General features: G+C 34.1%; 1 pseudogene; it reads right to left on the bottom strand.

Annotated features, from left to right (window-relative positions):
* Positions 1-209: 209 nt before the first annotated feature.
* Positions 210-1,357, bottom strand: LOC107001560 (annotated as a pseudogene).
* Positions 1,358-1,980: the final 623 nt, after the last annotated feature.

The following is a 1,980-nucleotide window of genomic DNA, read 5'->3' as shown; positions in this document are numbered from 1 at the left end:
TTCAAATTAATCATTGTATATAGTATATGCTAAAACTTATTGAGTATAATAGTTACTTTTGTAGGTCATACAACACACACATTAATGTACAACACATAACAAAATTAAGACGTAGTTTAAGCAATATAAGTATACAAAAACAAAGATTTCAATTAAGTCATAATGCATATAGTTTCAATTCAAATTTAATTAGGAAAAAACAATCAGCCTTAAACATCTTTTGGCTTATTCCTACACGAACGCCTATTGTGACCTGCCATTCCACATGTGCTACATGTATTTTTCCCCTTAATCCTCGAAAACTCTCTTGCTGTTTTTTTCCGAGGCTTACCCTTTGGCCTGCCAGGAGGTCGTTTAAATTTTGGAGGTAATACGTCATCAGCAATAACGCTATCTGGAATCAACCATGCCTTTACATCCGGTAAAGGATGTATAGGCATATTATATGTCTTCAACATTGTCTTTGGTTTGTATAAATCTGAGCAATATTCATCTGGTGGTAGACTCTTCCATTTCAATACAGCCCAAGCATGTTCACAAGGTATTTCCTCGTACTGAAATCTTCCACAGGTGCAAGTTTTTTCTTTTAGACAGACTACAAAATATCTCCCATCATCATTAACATTGTGCACATATTCCGTTGACGGTACAACTTGCTCATTTATAAATACAATTAAATGAAATGATGTTCATACTAATATATAATATACAATTAAATTTTTACACGCTTCTAAATATATAATTATTCTTAAATATTACCGTCATTCTTGTGCTCAATGCTTCATTGTCTGCTAGTACGTCATGGTATTTTCCAATCAATGATGTGAATGTGCAGGTTGCCTCCTTCTTGTAGTCATGATTCTACCTTCCAAATAATAGCCTTACCTCTTCGAGAAATTCAAAAATAGGCAATTCTCTCGCTGAAACAAGTGCTGCATTTATACTCTCAACAATATTTGATGTCATGTGCCATCCTCTATGTACTTGTGCATAACAAAGAGCCCATTTTTCATATCCAGCTAAATCCAAATACTCTTTCACTCTTATATCTTCTTTTTCTACAGTATCCATTAACATATCAAATTCATTCTTTGTGCAAGCTTTTGCCATTGTATTGAATACACCAGATAACTTCTCATGAGATTTTCTAAACATTTTCTGAATGTTATTCCATAAATGCCACATACAAGCATAGTGTGGGACATTACTGTATACATTTGTAACAGCCTTTATAATGCTCTCATTTCTATCAGACACAACACACATGTTACTCCTCTCACCGTATGCTTCTTTAAGTTGCTCAAAAAACCAAGTCCACGCAGCATCATTTTCTGAATCAATAATACCATACGCAAGTGGAAATATATGTCCTACAATAAAATCAAAATCATATATTAAATGTACATATACAACAGATTCACGTATATACATATACATTATTACATATATATATATACCTGCGCCATCTGTCGTGCTTGCTGCAACAAATGTCCCATTATATGGACCTCTCAGATGACTACCATCCACCACGACTACTGGTCTACAATGATTGAATCCTTGGATAGATGTATTCAATGCAACAAATAGATACAAGAACTCATAATTCATACTCTTTTTCATACGTATATGAGANATACGTATATAAGACCCCGGGTAAGTGATATCCATCATATACAAATACGCAGGTAACTTTGCATATGATGCAGCTGGTGTACCCCTCAAAGATTTCAATGCTTTCTCCCTGGCCCTCCAAGCCAACATATAGTTAACATCAACTCCTAGATCAATCTTAACATCTTTTCTTATATCAGCTGGTGTATATTTACGTTTATGATCTACAAATTTAGGTTTCACAATCCCTCCTATTAAATTGCTAGTTACATGTCTTTGCGAATAAACTCTATCTTTTAAAGGACATGTATGCTTTCGGTTGAATGCTCGAATTCTGAACATTCCAGATTTGTTGATATTAGAGGCCTT

Source organism: Solanum pennellii, chromosome 1, assembly GCF_001406875.1.
Source record: "Solanum pennellii chromosome 1, SPENNV200".
Lineage (NCBI taxonomy): Eukaryota > Viridiplantae > Streptophyta > Magnoliopsida > Solanales > Solanaceae > Solanum > Solanum pennellii.
This window is presented reverse-complemented; position numbering and strand designations above follow the sequence as displayed.